Raw genomic sequence first — 9,941 nt, forward strand, 5'->3', positions numbered from 1 at the left:
TGATTCAGGGGAGGACTGTCAATTCTCACATATGCGCTTCTCCATAGAGAGACATACATAAACCATTTTGCGGGCAGACGAGCATGACCTTTGTTGTCACATCTTTTGGGAAGACAGAAAAAGGGAACTGGTTCCTCCCTCACAAGCAAGCCACCGTTCCCACCATTGCAAGCAGCATTTTCAATTCACCTGATACTCCTTCTGGCCCTCCTGAATCCATCAAGCGAGTAACCTCATTATGCCTGTCACCTGGTCTTGGGTCTCCTGGATCTGCTCTCAACTGGCACCCTCTCTTCAGCCTTTCTGGTGTTACATCTTCATTTCCTTTGTAATGTCATTCAGGTCATCTACGTGCTGATGCAAGAAAGGAAAAACTGTTCCTTTTCCTCAGCAAATTTATAATCTTTTCCATCTTGAAACCTGAAGAACAGATCTGGAAGTTTTTCATGTGCAGTGACATCAGCTTCTGTATTTTAGAATATCCACAGACATGAGTATGAACTACTCCATATGAAGTGGCTGCTGACTAGCCACCAGCATATTTAAGCTGGAAATCAGAAGTTTCTAGCTGTGAGAGCAATCAGATTATGGAACACACCTCCTGCCAGAGGGGTGAGAATGAAATAGTTTTTAGTAAGCTCTTCAATGGGACGGTCTAACACAAAGACTGTAAGAGGAAGGTGCAGGATGTGGTGACGTACGGGTGAATATCAAATAACATATCCAGTAATGAGACTGGGTAAGGCCCTGGTGAGACCCTGCTCAGGGTCTCTGATTAGACTGTCCCTACTGTGTTGGGGGGTCACATCCCTGCAGCCAACGTGAGTGATGAAGTGACGTTAGAAACTAACAATTACACAGTCTGAAAGGAACATTCAGAAGTCCCCCCATCTGCGTGTCCAGAGGCAGGATCAGATACACTGATGCCACAGAAGCAGGTATATGCCTTTCTTGCCCTTAACACACGCCAAGAATGCTACCACCTCCTCAGTACCTGTTACACTCCTCATTGACTGATAGCTGGGAAGGTTTCCCTCCTCTTTATAACCTAATTGAGCTTGTTGCATCTTGGCCTATTCTCAGGAGACATGGGGAACAACTGATCAGCATCTTTCTTACAACAACCGTATATATCTGAGGTTCATTATCATATTCCCTCTTCTGTTTTCTCCCTGGTAGACTCAATCCTTTTCTTTCAACCCTATGCATTTTGCGCTTCTTACACTGTTTGTTACCTTCCTCCAGTCCAAACCTAGACTAAGCCTCTCTTACTGAGCTTCTCTAACTTGGGGGTATTAAGAAAGCAAAAAATTACCTCCTTTGTCTTATAGGCAGTATGCCCTAGTAATGCAGCCAAGAATTAAATTTGCCTTTTTATGCAATACCTTCACAATGGCGATTCATATTTGATTCATGATCCTGTAACTCGTCAATCCGTTTCCTCAGTGCTGTGGTCTAGCCAGCTGTTCCCCGTTTCTTTACTGGTGCATTTAATTTTTTCCCCTTCTCAGTGCAGTATTTTGCACCAGTTTTATAGAATTTTAGCTGGCTGATTGTGAGCTGTTTCTCCAATTTGTCAAGATAATTTTTTTTCCTATCCTGCCTTCAATCTTGCAAGCTCTTCCAGACTTGGGGCCAGCTATGTATTTTATAAACATACTTTATTTCATCATCTAAGTCATTGAGGAAACTAGTTGATAGATCTGGCCAGGCACCCCTGGGACTTGATCTCTGTAAGTCCTCCTGATCTGACGGCAAACTACTGATAACAAGTTTCAGCGCACGTACCCGTGACAAATATCATACAGGATTGTTTCAAAAAGCCTTACTACGCATCAGGATAGCCTGCATTGCTGGACCTGCTCTCTCTGCTATTCCAGTTACTGTGGCAAAGAAAGTTAACCGGTTTGATGTGATTTGTTCTTGGCTTTCTCTCTGCTGGCTTTTTCTTATCACCTGAGTATCTTTAAGTGATAACAAATTGATTATTAAATAATTTGCTCCACTTCTCCATTCATTGAGGAGATGGAAATGTAATGACTGAGGAATCAACATTTTCAAGAAGGCTTAGGGACACTTGCTGATTTTTATCAGGGCAGTGCTGACTTTGAGGGTAATTTAATAGAACAGACATTAAGTCTTCACTAGTAATTAAGTCTTTACTAGTAAATTAAACAAGGTCAGGAAGCGTTCCCAGAATACAAACTGAATCATCAGAATTAAGTGTCAGCACACCCATGGCATGGTTTGGCTTGGTCCCCCTAGGACTGTCCCAGACAATTTCCAGGCATGATTTGGGAGTTATCATAGGCAGAGGACCATTCCCAATAGGCTTTTGCATGAGGTCACTCTGTTTTGGAGGTGAAGAGAGTTTAATAATATGGATGTGAGCCATTCAGGGCTAGTTTGCAGGATGTGTCTAGGAGAATGTTTCTGGGCACTCCTGATTTAGTACCTTCCTACCTCTTTTTGCCTTTTCCATCTGCAAGATTCACTGTGCTTTGTAAGCACAAATGAATCAGTCCTCTGACTAGTCCGAGAGGAAGCTGAGGCCAGACATCTCACTTTATAGATGTGAAGAGTGAGGCAGTATCTGACCCAATCTCCGCAGCAAGTAAGTAGCTGGGCTAGCACTGAATGCAGGGGCCTGACCTCTTATCCTCGGCTATACCACGGGGAGCAGTCCTTCGTTCCCCAAGCACATCCTTCCTCAGCTTGTCAGGCAATGCCTCATGAACAATGAGACAGGAGGGGATCTTCCAGGGACCTTCTGACAACAGGTTTCCCCAATGTAGCGGGTGTCCAGCTCTAGCCCAGTGCCACGTCTCCTCTCCCCTCCCAGCCCTGCTGTACCAAATGCAGCTGGTCACTGGGATCACAGAAGGAAGGAAGTCACTGCCCCATGTCAAGGGAGAAGCCTGTCTGCAGGAGAAAGCTGAGGTGAGAGCAGGCAGGGTGGGTCTTCCTCTGTCTGTACACTTGCACCTGTGAAGAGATGGAGGGAAGCATCTTTCTGCTGAGGGCAGCCAAGGATGGGTGATCCCTGGGACAGGACAACTCCCATCACAAAGGAATAAGCAGGAAATGTCACCAGCGGCAGAGGTTGTGTGTTGACCTCCTGGAGGAAGAAAAAACTGAGTGCAAGGGAGGCAGACAACAAGCTGAGAGGTGCTGTGAGCTAAAACTGAGCTATGGAGCTTTGTTTTTCCCCCACTTCACTCCTATAGGACCAACACATAAATTCCCTCCTTTTTCCCCAAGCCCTATAAGCAGGGATGAAATTGCATCTTTGTGATGATGACCAGGGGACACAAATTCCAATGCAGAATGTCTGCCCCTAGGGGGGACAATTGCAGAATTAAATGCCACCAGGGAATAGAAGAGTAAGAAAAAACACTGTCAGATTTCTGTAGGCTGAAAGATGCTTCTGTAGGGCGGGGTGTTTTTTTCCTCTGGGAAGATAAATACAGAGAAGCCAATGGACTGCATCTTCAGTTTGTGCGCATCATGTTCTCTGCTCCCACCTTGACGGGCTCCACACAGATTCTGGGAACAGCTTGAGATGATAGAATTAATTAAATGAAATTAATCAAAACAACCTACCCGGAGACAAAACTGGCATCGGTGAAATGCAGAGTTGGGCCAAGAAGGGATTCTGTAGCCATGGCTGATGCCTGCCCTCATCAATATATTCTGTTTGGATGAAATCCCGTGTCCTACATGCCTCGGTCAAACATGAGGGGCTCTGAGGAGTTGTGTGCCTCATGCAAGATCACGACTGTCCATGCAGTGCAGTAATTGCAGTGGGAACAGATGGAGTCCTGCTTTTCACAGAGCCAGGCACAGTGTGTAATCATAGATCTCGTTTTGATGCTGAATGAAGCTGAACTCCAAATCGTGCTGTGTTAGTGTGGAAGACACGGGAGAACGGGAGCAATGGCTTTTAGAGATGTGATCTAAGAGGGATCTATGGGTCCGGTGGGTGCATCCCACTCTGCAAACCTGGGAACAGGGGTGCAGATTTACCCAAATGAATTACTGAAATTACCCTCTGCTTTAGTCTCTGCCCATTCCCTCAGGACGTGTCAGCCCAAGTTTTCTTATGCCAGGTGCCAGTTTGGAGGCATTTTTTTGGGCCTGTCCCAGCCATTTACATTCTTTGTTTTATGAAAGCATTCCTGTCCTCCCAAAAACACGCTGCATCACCTTGAGGGTCTAAGAAGCTGCGTGGTTATAGTTCCTATCTATTGAGCAAGGATAACAGCCCAGTTAGACAAAGAAATATCTCATCAATGTGAAGTGCTTAGATATATTGTGGGGATGGGTCCCTTATAAATATCTGAGAACAGAGAGAGAGACCCAAGTAGCTTTATGAAGTGCTGTGTTATTGGGGCCACAACCCCATGGCCGAGTTTATTCTGCAGCCAGCAGAGGTGCATCCATCACTGAGATGGGCGCCATGGTGCAGAGGCAGTACAGGGTCCCGCTGGTTGCCCGGGAAGTCATGGGGAGCTGTGCATTTCTGAATCAGGGCATGGCTGAGTGGAACAGCATGCCTTGCTTTTAACATTTGGCAAGTATCAGGGGAGGGAAAACGTGGCCGTCACCGTTCCCCAGGACAAGTCTGCTTCTGACCTGCGTGTGGGGTCTTGGAGAGTCTCTTCAGGAGACCTCCTCTGGGCTTCCATGCCACTTCAAAATTGGGTGACTGGCTTTATAGCCCCATTTTTAACTTGGGGTCCCTCAGCTACATTCAGAAGAGCCTAAGCTCTTTCTTGGAGATTTATCCCCTTGAGCAGGCTCCAGGGAGTCAGAAAGTACTTATTTGGCAAATGGGCTGCAGAGATTTAGGGTGGCAAGGTTGGGATGGTGAGGCGGAGCTCACACACACATCTGTGCCAGCATCAGAGTCAGCAACTGCGTTTCTGGTCCCGTGCTGGGCAGCTGGTTTCTAGCTTAGTCATCTGGTGACCGCAGTCTCTGTTCCTGCCCCAGTCACCCCATTTTCACCGGCTCTACCTCCTTTGCCTGGCAGTCATTAGGAGTTAATGGGCCGGTGCCCGATTCTCTTCTGTTTCCATCTTGACTTTCCCACTCAATTTATGTGTGGCATTTCCCCATCTCCTTGTCCCAAGGGCATTAAGATCTCCAGTTTTGGTTGATGGTACTCTGAAAGGCATGAGGAAGCTGAACCACATCTGCTGTTTGTCAAAAGCGCCATGTTCTCTATCCAGATTCCAGGGGGGATTTGTCCTACAAGATTCTAGGTGCTGCTAGAGTAGTGATGTGCTCAAGGATTTCGTAGCCTTGCTGACAGAGGCAGGAGAAGCCAAATCTGTGCCTCTTCCCACCGTCTCTTCTGCAGGCCTGTCATGCGGCAACAGGCTGCTGAGTGCCATGGCCGATCCAAACAGAGCTGTCACTTGTTATGAGAGAGGACAGCCATGTAAATATATTCCCTGGGTCAGCCAGCTCACTGTCAAGTCAGGCTGAGTCCGTCCCCGTCTGCAGGGACAGTGAGGGACTTGCCCTCTAATGTGTCCTGTGGTTTTCTGGATGGCGGGATGCTCTTTGAAAAGAAAGTGCCTAGTATTTATGCTAAGCAGTGCCCTTCCCAGTCACCCTCCTGCTTCAAAGCCCCTCTTGGTGCTTGCTACTTGTGGGCAGGCCCCCGTGCTCGTAGGAGGACGTGGCCAACACTTTGCTTCTTGTTTCCCCTGGGCAATGGGAGAGAGGCTTATGAGGACAGGAGGTGCTCGGGGCTCCCCGAGCAGGGAGAAGAAAGGAGTTTGCTCCTATACCGAGATGTCTGCAAATGGGAGGTGACAGCCCTCTGCATCCCTGCATGCTCTTGTGTTGTTTAGGTAGAAAGAGAGTGATTATATTCTTCCAGATATCCTCTAAGCTCCAAGGGAACATGCGTCTCGCTGCTTCTGATCAAGGGGCTACTAGGGAGTCTGAAAATAGCATTATTTCTCCTGCTATCATTTCTGCTTCCTCAAATGACTTCCTGGGTGATTGGTGGAGACAAATGCTCCAGAAATGGGAACCTGGCAAGAAATCTGAATGCCTCCAGGTCTGAGATGGCCAAAGAGCTGAAATCAGACAGACACACACACACGCATCGTTAGCCGCTAGCCTGCATCTGAAATGAATTGAGATTTCCTGAGCTGGGATCCAGCTGGCACCCTAATGAAGACTTCCCTTTGTTCTTGCTAGCAGACAATAAAAAACAACCCAGATACAAACCCAGCTTCCCCAGGCATTTCTGTTATATAAGTAGTCCGGGTCTTGATCAGTGCTTCTTTGATTATCTCTGTGCACCCACATAAATATATCGTGTGTGCGTACACACAAAATCCATCTATTTATCCACCCCACAAACCATTTTGCTGGGAGACAGCATGGTCTCCTGAATTTTTTATAGCTCCGCTTGGGTTGGAAATAATCCAAGGGTCAAACACTTGCTGTATTTCCAGTCACCTTGCCAGTCAGTGCAGAGCATAGGTCTCTGATACTTTCTGAATCTCTGATCACCCACAGGGCACTAAATTACAGCTATTACACTGCAATTCACTGTACAATTTTATTCTTTGATACACTACCTGCCTTTGTCTGCATAGCAGCCAGAGCAGTATGCATTATTTACCAGGCTAAGTACACTGCTGCTGCAAGTGTTGGGGAAAAAAAAAAAGATAAGAGAACTGGAACAGACTTGAAATATAAAAATATGGCACAAATACAGCTTCCTGGGAAACGTTTTTGAGGTTATCTAAAACTTTCTGAGATTTTGCAGTTCCTTTTGCGTCCCTGCACAGGGGTGTGTCCGTGGCCTACCAAAACTCTTCAGGAAGAACAGAGGTACGGGAGCAGATAGGGAGTCCAGTCTGGCCAGTGCCCTGGCTTCAGGAGGACCCCATGGCAAGCACTGTGCCTGATGGGGAAGGAGAATGAAAGGCACATGGTGAGGAGAGCAGGATACAGCTCCTCTCCTCATGGGATACTCCAGGGCTTTAAATTGGTCTGTTTTGGCCAGAAATCCTGGGCACCAAGAAGCCATTCCTGTGTTACTTCAGATATATTCCAGCCTTTCTCCAACCTAATCATGGTTTGTGTTCCCTCCAGGTTGTCCCTTGAACCTTGAACCTACTGGGGCAGGGATTTGAGGAATAAAATCAGTTCCAGAAGATTTCCATTTAGTGCAGAGATGATCAAAAAAGATCACAGTCCTCTACTTTGGCAATCTAAGAAAGGCAGGCGATAGCTGGGCTTTGCTGCCCTGCGTTGATTGACTGACTCCTTTGGGCTTCCTTCCAGGGCAAGGGTCTGTCTGCGAGGCAGCTTTTGGAGTGTGCCCGGGGCAGAGCTGGCTGAATCCTGGCAGGAGGGCCGGAGTGAGTGGCAGAGCCAAGGCCAGCCCAGAGAGGGAGAGCCTGGGAGAAGCAGGCTTGCTGCTTCTGTCTGGTGAGAGGAGGTGGGATGTGCACGGTGACCAAGTTGTTGCTTTCCTTTCCAAATGTCCTGCAGATGTTCCCTTCACTTCCCCCTCAGCAGTGGCAGCAACAGCCAGACTGCCTTGCTGTGGCTCTGGTTTAGGCGCTACACAGAGCAATGGTCAGACAGCACCTTATCCATCAGGTTGTGAGTATGCTGGGTGCTAATCCTGCAGGGAGAGTGAAAGCAGCTGTGCACAAGCTGCCTGTAGGCAGAGCTGAGCAGAGTCACACACTCAGACTAGCTCCTGGTCTTCTATTTGTTGAGATTAGCTGCAGCCAAAGTGGTTTTAAATCTAGTCTATAGTCAGGAAAATGTTTACTCACTGGCTGAATGTCATGAGGCAAATATAGAGGGGAGAGAGGGATGGGGCTCTGATTATTGCAGAGCTGGTTGAAGCATTGGCCTGTATTGCGGCAGTCGGTGCTCTGATTGTTTCCACTCTCCCCAGTGTTCGGGGGCCTTATTCACTTTCTCTCCATCTGCTTTCCATCTGAGCTGGCCCCATTATCGCTCAGCAATACAAAGTAGATTGCAGGTTGCTTTCTCCATTTGGCCCCCAAAGTAGTCCTCACAGGAGATGGATTTCTGATTGAAATCCTCCCTATCAATTGCTGCTGGGATTCTTCTGACACAGCATGAAGACACTTCTCGTGAAACTGCTAGCAAGAGAGGGCTGTGTTTCCGCGAGGTTCAGGCTCCCACTTCCTTCCTTTTCCTGAAAATGTGACACTGTCCCCATTTCAGAGATGCTTCGTAGCCCCTTAGGCTTTTGCAAGCCCCTGAAGCGGGAGCGTCAGAGCAGCCTGTGGAGGAGTGCCCCCAATCCTCTCCCCTCAACAAGCAAGACTGCAGGCTGTGCCTCCCTAGATAGGCATCTTCCTGAAATCAGTGCTGAGAACTGTGTATTTTCTCTTTCCTGCTGAGGTGAACCAGCTCTGGGTGAACCCCAAAGACTGTGTTTCTGACACACAAAGCATCAACCGTCTTCCTGTCCCTTGCGGGGAGCTGGGCTCAGGCCAGCTGTGGGCTGCGCTGGGCAATGTTGCCCTTCCTTGGGCCTGAGCAGTCCTGACTCTGGGAGCAGGAATTGAACGCACACTTGGATGAGATGCTTTCAGGGTCTCTGCCCTTGCTGAGAGCCCATTCCAGCTCTCCCCTTACAGCCAGCCTCTCAGCATTGCTTCAAGGTTGACAGTGTATTATTTTTAATCCAGTCAAACTGTGTTCAAGTATGGGATCCCCTAGGAGGCCAGGTGAACCTCTGCGTACAGGTTAAACACAGTCTAAAGATTGTGTGGGGTCCCATGTACAAGCTGTGCAGGGGGGATGCAGGAGCATCCTTTTTCTTGCTGATTCTGGAGGCTGCTCTGACAGAGCAATGTGGATGGAATCCAAGAGAATTTTTAGCTCAGCTGAGAGGTGGTTTGGGCACAGTTTGATGTGCTCCTGCCTTGTTTCAAGGGTGGCACCTCAACCATCAGGACGTTTCTGTGAAAGGTGAGTTCCCTTTGCTGCAAGGTTTTTCTTCTGTGGACAGCAGAGGCTGTGGCTGTGTGAAGCAGGCTAACAGCCTTATTACCTTTTCCTCTCAGATTGTCTGGCTGATTAATGTAAAGAAGTTAAACATTAGCATCATTTTCTCCATTTCGTCCTTCACCTGACGTTCTCTACTTGTGTCTCAGACCTGAGGAAAGGTTTAAATGTCCCAAAAACTCATCTGTCTTTTCCAGTGAAAACAGTTGGTAAAATGATTCTCCTGCCTCACATATTAGGGATAAAGCAGCTGCCCTGGTTGGGCTCATTCCTCTCCCAGGAAGAATATGACCGCTCCATGCTCCTCTGATGGCTCTGAACCTGGGGCAGCTTGCACATCTCCAAGATGAGGCCAGATACATCTGGCTGTGCTGCTCTGGGCTGTGTCTCACAGCCATCGCCTTGGCTGTGAGCGTGACGTTGGCAGGCAGGAGGGAGACCAGGGCATGGAAGGAAGCAGTAGGGGAAAAAGGCTGCAGCACAAGGCATGCATTTTCTTTTCTAATTTGGGATTTGAACTGTGTGTGGCACATGCAGGTGGGATTTGAATGCTTTTTGATGACTTTACAAAGGACTCCACTGTTCCCAGATTTCATAACCTGGAGAGAGAAGGAAATTAGCCAAACTACTTAGCTCCAACCTCCAATGGCCAGTCCTTGAAATGACATCAGGCGTATTGCTTCAGAGATGCTGTCAGGGTTTGGAAGAGGCTGGAGAAATGCCATGAAACAGGGGAAGACATCTATAGGGGAAACAAATAGACAGAGCCATTTTGTGTACCAGCTGCTGCTAAAACTGACAAACATGCCTTAGCCATATTTTGCTCTCAGTTGGAGAGTACTCGGGTGTTTTCCACACATGTTCATCTCTGCAGTTTATCTCAGAGGGGAGTGCTTTGTCTCGGTTGACAT

Source organism: Calonectris borealis, chromosome 3, assembly GCF_964195595.1.
Source record: "Calonectris borealis chromosome 3, bCalBor7.hap1.2, whole genome shotgun sequence".
In the NCBI taxonomy this organism is placed as follows: Eukaryota; Metazoa; Chordata; class Aves; order Procellariiformes; family Procellariidae; genus Calonectris; species Calonectris borealis.